Genomic DNA, 10,993 nt, shown 5'->3' on the forward strand with positions numbered 1-10,993 from the left:
TGGTTCTCAGTCCACAGAACTCCCTTTAGGATGTTTTGTAGTGCAGGGTTGGCTTTGGCAAAATCTCTTAGCTTCTGTTTATCCTGGAATGTTTTGATCATACCATTGTATTTTGATTGACAGTGTTGCTGGATAGAGGATTCTTGGTTTGCAGGGGTTTTTTTCTTTCAGAGTTGTATATATGTCTTCCTACTGCATGGTTTCTGCTGAGAGATCAGAGCTTAATCTGATTTGCTTTCCTTTGTATGTAACATTTCTCTTTTCCTAGCTGTTTTCAGGATTCTTTCATTATCTTCGATTTTGGAAAGCATGATTATTATATGTCTTGGTGATTTTCTTTTGGGGTTTATACTTCCTGAGGTTTATTGAGCTTCTTGAATGCTCATCTTTTCACTTTTCAGGATGTTAAGAACTTTTTCTTCCAGAAGCTCCTCAATCATCTCCTCTGTGGACTTGTGTGAATCTTCCTGTCCCAGAATTCTTAAATATGCCAATAATTCTTAAATTATTCCTCTTCATTTGTCCAACAGGATAATTCTTAAGTTATTCCTCTTTATTTGTCCAATAGGAATCTTAGACCTTCTTCAGATTTTTTTATCCTTTTTCCTGTTTGCTCTTCTTAGTGGTAATGAGAGATTTATCTTCCAGCTCACTAGTTCTGCCTTCCATCTCTTCAGTTCTACTCCTTTGCCCTTTCAGTGGATTGTCTATTTCTGATATTCTATTATTAATCATTTGAACCTCTTTCTGTAGGTTTTTAATTGTTTCTAATGCTGTATCTATCTTATTTGATTGTTCTTGTAACACTTTCCTGACTTCTTCCTTATTTTTCTCAACTCATCTATGCAGTGTTTTGATACATTTCATTATCATTTTTCTGAATTCCTTCTCAGGCATTTCCAAAGCCTGCCCTCCTTCCAATATGAAGTCTAGGTCTACCTCCAGATCATTTGTCTCTGTTACTTTATCTTCTTTCTGGACATGTCCAGAGATGGTCATCTGTTTCTTGGGCATATTCAGTAGTTGGCTGTGACCTTAATATTTAGATGAATGTATATTTTTTGTATTTTATTATGCTTTCTGATTGGCTCCAGGTAGATGTGATCAGGAAATGGGCTTCCCTTTTCACTTTTCTTATTACTCAACTCAGAGTAACTGTCACAGGTGTTGGCTGCCTATCTTGTGTATGGCAGCTGGTATTGGTTCTTGCCTGGATTGTGGGATTTTATAGGGTGTCATTGTAGCTTGACTCTATGACCACAATTGCTGTCTCTTCTTGGGTAGTATAGGCAGAGAAAGAACCCCTAAAGATAAAGAGGGGACCAAAAAACAAAACAGCAACAGCAAAAAAAAGACAGATTGGATACTGTAGTCTAAAATTGCAGAGAAGAGAGAAGAGAAATGAAAAAAAAAAAAAAATCTGTAGCCAAATATGAGAAAGTCTTTAATGTTCCTCTCTCTGCTTCTTGCTTTCAAGGCCACCTGAGAAATTTCAAGATGCCACTATTGGTTGTTATGATGTAACTCAGGATTTAATTTCCAGCCCGTTTCCGTTTTAGTCTGTCTCTCTCCCACTCCACAAACCCCGTTCAAACCTTTTTCCTAATAATAAACAGTTCAGGGCCAGCTGTGGCTGTTTTGCACTGCCAGTTTGTTTTAAGTGGAAACTGTCCCTTTAAATTTTGAGCAGCTCTGTGTGCATGTGTAGTAGAACCCTCCAAGGGTGGTAGTGGGGTGTCCACTCCCTCAAGCACCCCATCTAGTCAGCAGAATGGAGGTGCACAGACAGCAAGAGACAAATGAACAGATACCCAAAAAAAAATAAAAAATAAACAATGTCCACACTGATCTCTGAGGATCAGGCAGACATCAGGGGTCCATGGCAGCTCCAATCCTTCCCCTGTATTGTTCTCCCAATATGGCTGCTCTGGGAGCCACTGAGCCCAGCAGATCTGTAAGCAATAGATTTCTTGATTCTACTACAAATTCCACTGGCTGTAAACCTTCACATTTTCTAAATATTCCTTTATATGTGATTCAGAGTTCTGGGACCATCTCCTGAACCTGCTTCATCCAGAATTCTGTGTTATTGCTGATGAAGATCCTCACTGCACTTCTCCCTGATCCACCTTCAAGCTCTACCTCTGCTTCATTACCTGCAAACACTCTTATATTTAATTCTCAAAACACTAAAATATTGGTATCACTAGACAGATGGAAGGAGCTCTGGTAGCATAGTGGTTAGGAGTCAGGCTGCTAACCTCAAGGTCAGCAGTTCAAAACTACCAGCTGTTCTGCAGGAGAAAGCTGAGGATTTCTGCTCCCATAAAGATTTACAGCCTCAGAAACCCTATGCAGGGTTGCTATGAGTTGGAACCAACTCCATGGCACACCGCCACCACCACCAGATAGATGGGGAACCCAAAGTTCAAAGAGAATAATTACCTAGCTCAATGTCACACTGCTAGTCAGGTAAGGTAAAGTCAGGTCACACAGCTGATACCAGGATTTTAACCTAGCTCTTTCGGATGCTTTTAAACACTGTAGTTATTGACTGTCGTTCCCTCGTAAGTACTTGGTTATTCATTCAATACACATTTTTGAACATCAAATACATGCTCGGGACTATCCTAGAGTCCTGGTGTGGCACTGTGGGTTAATGCAGTGCACTGCAAGGTCGGTTGAACCACAGGTCAGTGGTTCAAACTCATCAGCTGTTCCTTGGAAACCCTATACAGGGTCGCTATGAGTGGAACCGCCTGGACAGCACTTAACAACAATATAGAAAAACAGGAAATACCAAGATGAAACAGAAACTTGAGGCTCCAGAACAGAGGTGACACTTTGATCCCGGTGTAGTGTTTGGGTATATGGTCTGGTCATACCTACACCATGGACCAAGTCCCTAGATTATTCCAGGCCTGGTCTGCAAAGGGCATTTTTCTAACCCTTATATATTCTGGTGGCTCTACAAACTTTCAATATTTCTTTCTGAATTTTCTTCCAGCCCTTGTTGGTATTCACCATATAGCTCTTTGATATGCAGAGTCTGTATATCCAGGAAAGCGTGGGATTTTCCCTGCATACCTAGACAGGATGGGCAGTAATTTGTTTCTCTCTCTGTTTTTATTTGTTATGCATTCACACTCTGTAGGTACTTTATAAATCACTAATGTTTTCAGAATTTGGTTCCCTAGTTGCTTCTCTGCCTCTGCCCACATCCACCAACTGACAATATAGCGGCTGTTCCCCCTCGTGTGTGAATGTGGGACTCATGCTTTCCTCTTTTGAGTTATTTCTGATGTCAGCTCATTTAGTGGTGGCTGCGCTCATCCACAGGGTTGAGGTTTGTTTCTTTTTCTTTTTTTTTTAATGTTTCTTCCTTCAATAAAGCTTTCATTTACCATAGGCTATTCCTACTGCCTTTTTTGTTGCATCAGATTTGCAAAATGTTTTTGTAATGGGCTTTATACAATGGGATGGGGGGTGTGGGGAGCACCTTTGGTTCTGATTTCTCATTTGAGTTTCTACATTTGTCTTAAGTGGGTTCGTTGAGCTTTGGAAAAACAGCAATCAAAGCAACTAAGTATCCATGAGACACAAACAAAGCAAACCAGTTAAACACTATGAAGATGAATAGTGTAAAAAACTAAAGTCAAATGATTTACTCAGAGTAAGAAATTAAAAAGTTGAATAAAAGGAACAGTGAAGTGTGAGAAGGAAATGCTGACAGCTAAATTGCCCTTCAAGTAAAGAGAGACTCGTCTGTCAGGACCAGGGAAGGGGCCATTCATGCCAGAGCTAGAATTTAAATTCAGATGGCCCTGCATCGGCCTTCAGACTATTATTCTCTTTCCTGTACTCCGTTATCAGTTCTTCCTTCATTGCAATAAATGTTTGGATACATTCAGCCAGAGGCTTTTCAGATGATGAGCACATTTCCACAAAGCAGAAAAAAATAGACATGATACTGCCACTGCCTATTTCAAGAATCCCATATTGCTGTTTTAGATGGGGGCTGTTCACCTCTGGAGACTGGCTTTCCATTTGAAAGGGTGTTCAGCACATCCTGAGACCAGCTTTAGAAATCAATTACAAAATTCAAATGTCATTCTGTCACTCACTTCAGTCTAGTAAGAAAAGAAAGGGGGAAATTTTAATGACTCCGGAAACAGCCGTATGCATAAAGCTGAAACTAGCAAATATTCACTTTCTTTCTTGGCAGATGACTCTGATAATTAAGGTAAACTACTAATAATCCTTTTCAGAGTGGAGATAGATTGTTCCCAAACACACTGAAAGGAATCATATTGAACAGCTTGAAACCTAGATAGATCCTTACAGAAAAAGCCCTGCCAAGAAGAGAATCTCCCACAAGAAAAAAAAAAAAAAAAAAAAAAAAAAACCTGGAGAAGACAAAACCCCTGAGTCTGTACCAAGGTTTTAATCTGCCTGCAGTGTTGTATGCTGCATCCTTTTATGATAATCTGCTTGTGTTCCAATTCTTCTCAAACGCTGATATACATTTAATCAATCTTTTTTTAAAGCAGGTGTTTTAGTGGCTGTGTTTGCCAAAGTATCTTTGCAGGGGTTGGCAAGCATTTTCTGTAAAGGGGCAGAGCGTAAGTATTTGGGGCTTTGGCAACTCTGGGGTATCTACAGAAACTATTCAACTTTGCTGTTCTATCAAGAAAGCAACCATATACAACAGTAAACGAATGAACGTAGTTGTGTCCCAATAAAAGATTATTTACACAAACAAACTATGGACTGTATTTGGTCCCGGGGCTGTAGTCTGCTGACCCCTGGTGTGGTGCTGTAAGATAACCACTGGACTGCTAACCACAAGGACTGCAGTTCAAACCCACCAGTTGCTCCTTGGAAACACTGTGAGTCAGAACCAACTCAATGGCATATAACAAGAAGATCTCTTAAGAAAAGGGATTGATTCTAGTTTAAGATAATATGGTAGAACACAGAGCAAGGCAGTTGCTTCCTCTCCCCCAGGGCACAGATTTACTGGTACCTGATGTGAGCTCATCCTATGGGGAAAACAACTCATTTTGGGAGTCTAGACTTCCTGAGCCCTCTGACAACTATGACACATCACAGCATTTAGTCTCTCACTCATTATAATGAGTCACTGTCTGATTTTCAAGATCCCCCTACATCAATGATAATATTGAAAGCCCACTAATATTAGTCACAGCAAGAAGCCGTCTCTAAAATTGGGAGAGGAAATTACTTTGTGGTTTTAATTTCAGACTATGAACTAAAATGACTATATATATCAAATGGTTTTTAATGCTGCCTTTGGTAGGTACCAACACAAACAAGAATGATCACTTTTCAGGTAGTAATATTCTCCATGACAGAATATTGCCTATAGAGTCTTGAACTGATGTGCCCACAATATAGAGGAAAGGACATAGGCTTTGGACTCAGACAGACCTGGTCTTAAGACCTGCTTTAGCATTTACTATCCATGGAACTTGGACAAGTCCTTCAACTTCTCTGAGTTCATTTTCCTGTTACAAAATGAAGTTCTCTTGCTACCTCAAAAGACTGTTAGCCAGGGACTACAGTCTGAGGACAGAAGGCTGTCTAAAGAAGATAATGGCTGAGGAACTGCTTTGTCCAATATATAGTGCTCTTCACACTAGAAATGTTAGCATTTTTGAGACTGGACCTGGCTACCTTGGGACTCAAGAGTATCAGTAATCACTGTCCCTCTACTTCCACAGCATCAACTTATGACTCTGACATGAGCTTCAAAATAGATTTACCTGTTGAAAAGCCATCCTTTCTCACAGCTCAAGTTCACCAAGAGAGTCTGATTATCAGACATTGATATTAAGATATATACGAACTCAGCTCTCCTGCACTATTTCCTATCTTAGTTCTGGTCTTGACAGAAAAATAGCAGGTAGATATTATAGGCTCAAAGGAATCAACCCTTCACTGTTCTGGACTCTCCTATATTTCTTGGACATGCTAACTCTGGGAATCTGTATAAAATGGTACCTTCACTAATTCCTTTGATGAATGATTTATTCCTAAACTAGTCATGCTATTCATAAGCTTTTTCTCCTGAACTCATAATCTCTTGTCTTGATTTTTTTCCCATGGCTCCTAATTACATCTCTCAATGCTTAAAAAACTTTTAAGTCATCTACTTTTCTGCCAAGATATTGGATCTTTGCAGTGGTCAGAGGCAAGAGGTCAGTATGAGATAGGCCAAGGGGATGAAGGAACATTTTATTAAAACATCCTTTAGAGAAGAAAACAGAAAACATAATTTAATTGGGGTGAAAAGTTATGGCCACCAGTGAGAAACAATGTGGAACAAAACTCAAAAATATAAAAAAGACTTGGCTTACTAGTCAAAAAGGGACAAGAGGAACTCAAGACTTTGGCCCTTGGCCACCCTCCAGGTTCTGGAACATAAGTCACCCTTGTGGCCCAAGTTTCAACCAAGTGGTGGATAGCTATATAGCGGGGACAACAACACTAGTGAGGTATGCTCATCATGGAATGGTCAACCAATCAAGAGCAAAGGGCCAATATTTACCTGGGAATAAGATTCAGAGGAGTTGGGAAGGAGGGTGGAATTGAAACAGGAACCACAGGAAGGAAGTGGAATAACTGTTGTTATATAGAGGAAATTGTAATCATGAAGAAGGAACCCAGTGTATGATTTGTTGAATGTAAAACTGATGATCTGCTCTGTAAACCTTCACTCAATTCACAATAATACGTTTCAAAAAGCAAATAAACAACCAAGTCCAGCATGCTATCCCACAACTTTTGTGGTCTTCGGTCATTAGTATGTAATGTATCAAATCTGTTCTTGAGATGATCTTTAAATTTAGGTGGGATATGTTCAAGGTCATGTTTTAGCTCTTGTGGACTTATTTTATTCAACTTCATCCTGAACTTGAATATGAGCAATTGATGGTCTGTTCTACAGTTTTCCCCTGGTATGGATTTGGCTGATGATATGGAATTTTTCCATCATCTCTTCCCACAGATGTAGTCAATTTATTTCTGTGAAGTCTATCTGATGAAGTCCATGTATATAGTCATCTTTTATGTTGTTTTAAAAAAAGGTATTTGCAATGAAGAGGTCATTGGTCTTCTGTAATTCCATCACGCAATCTCCAGCATTGTTTCTATCACCAAGGCCATATTTTTCTATTATTTATCCATCTTTGTTTTCTACCTTTGCATTCAAATCACTAGTCATTATTAATACATCTTGATTGCATGTTGGATCAATTTCAGACTGAAGAAGTTGGTAGAATTCTTCAATTTCATTATCACTGACTTTAGTGATTAGTGCTTAAATTTGAATAAATAGTGGTATTATCTAGTCTTCCTTGTCAGCGTACGAATATTATCCTATCACAGACAACACTAAATTTCAAGAAGATCTTGAAATGCTATGCCATTCCTCTTGAATTTGTTGTTCCTGGCATACTAAACCATATATATGATTGTCAGATTCAAAATTTCCAATGCTAGTCCATTTCAACTCACTAAGGCCTGTAATATCAATCTTTGTACAGTCCATTTCATTCCATTCACATCATCACAGTCAACTCTATTTTGAGGAGACAGTTCTTTCCCAGTCACATTTTGAATTTCTTCCAATCCAAGGAGCTCATCTTCTGGCACTATGTCTGACAATATTCTCAGGCTGTTCGTAATGTTTTCACCTTACAGCACTATATCTGACAGCTCTGCTACTATTCAGAAGGGTTTCAGCTTTCTTGAGTCACCCCCACAGCCTTGTATGAGCTGTATTAACACCTACCCACAGCTGTTTACTAAGGAGCTCTGGTAACAGAGTGGTTACAAATCGGGTTGCGAACCACAAGGTCAGCAGTTTGAAACTACAAGCTGTTCCATGGGAGAAAGATGAGGCTTTCTGCTCCCGTAAAGATTTACAGCCTCGGAAGCCCTGTACAGGGTCGCTATGAGTGGAACCGACTCCACAGCACAAAGCCACAGCTGTTTACTACTTGCAGCCCTTCCCCTTCAAAATACCTGAGGGAGTGCACCATGGAGAGGAGGAGGTAGAGACCTTTACCTTTCAGGGAGAGATTGCCCAACTCATAGCACTCATCAATACCTTCTATTCCAACAAGGACATTTCCATCCAGGAGTAGATCTCTAATGTTTCTGATGCTTGGACAGGATTTGCTATGTAAGCTTGACATTTCTTTCCAAGTTGGACAGTGGTAAAGAGCTGAAAATTGACATCATACTCAACCCCCAGAAACATACTGTGCGTGACTCGATGGATACCAGCATTAACATGACCAAAGCTGATCTCATAAACAAACTGGGAACCATTGCTAAGTCTGGTACCAAAGAACTTATGGAGGTTCTGCAGGCTGGTACAGACATTTCCATGATTGGGCAATTTGGTGTTGGTTTATATTCTACCTATTTAGTGGCAGAGAAATTGGTCATGATCACAAAGCATAACGATGCTCATAACGATGAGTAATATGCCTATGAGTCTTCTGCTTAGGGTTCTTTACTATTCATGCTGCCCACAGTGAGCTTGTTGGTTAGGGTACTGAAGTGATTCTGTACCTTAAAAAAGACCAGACAGCATACCTAGAAGAGAGGTGAGTCAAATAATTAGTGAAGAAGCACTCACAGTTTCTAGACTGTCCCATCACCCTTTATCTTGAGAAGGATATTAGTAATGATGAGGCAGAATAAGAGAAAGGTGAGAAAGAAGTAAAAAGACAAGTCCAACATTGAAGATGTGGGCTAAAATGAGGAAGATGATAGTGGTAAGGACAAAAAAAAAAAAAAGAAGAAGAAGAAGAAGACAAAGAAGATTAATGAGAAATACATTGACCGGGAAGAACTAAACAAGACCAACTCCATTTGGACCAGAAATTTTGATGACATCACCCAGGAGGAATATGGGGAATTCTATAAGAGCCTTACAAATGACTGGGAAGACCACTTGGCAGTGAAGCACTTCTCTGTAGGTCTGTTAGAAGTCAGGGCATTGCTGCTTATTCCCTGCCAGGTTCCCTTTGACCTTTAAGAACAACATTAAACTTTATTTCTGTTGCCTGTTCATCATGGACAACTATGGTGAGTTAACACAAGAGTATCTCAACTTCATCCAAGGTGATTGACTCTGAGTACCTGCCCCTCAACATCTCCTGGGAGACACTCCAGCAAAGCAAAATCTTGAAAGTCATCCACAAAAACATTGTTAAGAAGTGACTGGAGCTCTTCTCTGAGCTGGTAGAAGACAAGGAGAACTATAAGAAAATTCTGAGGCATTCTCTAAGAACCTGAAGCTTGGAATCAATAAGGACTCTACTAGGCAGCGATGCCTTTCTGAGCTGCTCCACTATCACACGTCCCAGCCTGGAGATTAAAGGACTTCCCTCTGTGAGTATGGTTCTCACGTTAACGAGACCCAGAAGTCCATCTATCATATCAATGGTGAGAACACAGAGCACGTGGCCAATTCTACTTTTTTGGGAGTAAATACGACAGCGGGGTTTTGAGGTTGTTTGTATGACGTATGACCGAGCTTATCAGCAAGTACTGTGTGCAACAGCTCAAGGAGTTTGGTGGGAAGAGCCTGACCTCAGTTACCAAGGAAGACCTAGAGCTCCCTGACGATAAAGAGGAGAAGAAGAAGATGGAAGAAAGCAAGGCCAAGTTTGAGAACACTTGCAAGCTTACGAAGGAAATCTTGGATAAAAAGGTTGAGAAAGTGACAATCTCCAATAGACTTGTGTCTTCACCCTGCTGCATTGTTCCTAGTACATATGGCTAGATGGCCAACATGGAACAGATCATGAAAGCCCAGGTATCTTGGATCAACTCTATAATGCACTATATGATGGCCAAAAAGCACCTGGAGACCAATACAGATCACTGCATTCGTGGAGACACTGAGGCAGGAGGCTGAAGCAGACAAAAACAACAAAGATGTCAAGAACCTGGTGGTTCTGCTCTTTGAAACTGCACTGCTCTCTTCTGGCTTTTCCCTTGAAGATCTCCAAGCCCGCTCTAACTGCATCTACCCCATAATCATTGGTGAAGATGAAGTGACAGCTGAGGAATCCAGTGTTGCTGTTCCTGATGAGAGGCCCCTCCTTAAGGGTGATGAGAATGCATCTCACATGGAAGAAGAGTAGGTATTTCTGCCCTCAAAACTTTTGCCCTCTGTATATTGTGCCCCTATGGTTTCCTTAAGGAGCTCTGGTAGCGTAGTGGTTACGAATCGGGTTGCGAACCTTAAGGTCAGCAGATCGAAACTACCAGCTGTTCCACGGGAGAAAGATGAGACTTTCTGCTCCCATAAAGATTTACAGCCTCGGAAACCCTGTACAGGGTCGCTGGGGTCAGAACCTACTCGACAGCACATAACAACAACAACAACATGGTTTCCACAGCAGCCTTGAGTGGCCCTGTCCCACCTGGCTTCGTCTGTTGAGATCTAACGGCTGTTTTTCCTACTAGCCTTGTGTGTAAGGCACTCAGGTCCTGTCTCTCTCCCTTATTTGGGAATGGGGTTAAATGTCATATATTGTGTTTTTATTATTATTTATTTTGTTCTGAAATTAAAGTATGCAAAATAAAGATGATGCTATTTTATAGAGTTGTGGGGGGTTTTTTCATGGTTTTCAGTGACTAAACATTCCAGAGTAGTTCACCTCTCCTTCTTCCTAGTCTGTCTTAATTTGGAAGCTCAGCTGAAACCTGTCCTCCATGAATGATGCTGCTGGTGTTTAAAATACCATTGGCATAGCTTCATCATCACAGTAACATGCAAGCAACCACAGTATGACAAACTGACATATGAATAAATTATTAAAAATTATAGATGACTTTGCATAGAATTGGAATACCATAACTCTTAATTGTGCACAGGTGGAACATGCACATAGACCAAGAAGCAGTCATTCAAACAAAACATGGGGACACTATACGGCTTAAAATC

General features: G+C 40.3%; 1 pseudogene; it reads left to right on the forward strand.

The window, feature by feature from the left end:
• Nucleotides 1-7,678: 7,678 nt before the first annotated feature.
• Nucleotides 7,679-10,187, forward strand: LOC102840816 (annotated as a pseudogene).
• The last annotated feature ends 806 nt before the right edge of the window (nt 10,188-10,993 follow it).

Source organism: Chrysochloris asiatica, unplaced genomic scaffold (assembly GCF_000296735.1).
Source record: "Chrysochloris asiatica unplaced genomic scaffold, ChrAsi1.0 scaffold00347, whole genome shotgun sequence".
NCBI classification, from domain to species: Eukaryota; Metazoa; Chordata; class Mammalia; order Afrosoricida; family Chrysochloridae; genus Chrysochloris; species Chrysochloris asiatica.